Consider the following 369-nt stretch of genomic DNA (forward strand, 5'->3'; position numbering starts at 1 on the left):
CGCCGCAGGGGGGCACAAAGATCCGGCGACCTCCTGTCAAGGATTCCTTCGTCGCATACCATCCGCTCGAGGTGACATCGCGGCCGGCTGATTTAATCGCGAACACGAACCGTGTTGCAGTCGCGGGCCCATGTGCACGGCATGGAATTCGAGCCCATTTCCACCCGATCTTTTCTTTTCATTCACGTATATACACATTCTTATACTGTTCTTTGGACTGTTTATGGAGCGTTAACAACTGTTTCGCTTGAAATAGATATCATCAACTTAATACTCGATAAGTAAAAAATTAACTAAATATTCGTCGCGTAGTAAACAATTATTTTGACTCGATTCTAACTAAATATTCGTCGCGTAGTAAACAATTAT

This window comes from Apis dorsata, unplaced genomic scaffold, assembly GCF_000469605.1.
Source record: "Apis dorsata unplaced genomic scaffold, Apis dorsata 1.3 scaffold_139, whole genome shotgun sequence".
Taxonomy (NCBI): domain Eukaryota; kingdom Metazoa; phylum Arthropoda; class Insecta; order Hymenoptera; family Apidae; genus Apis; species Apis dorsata.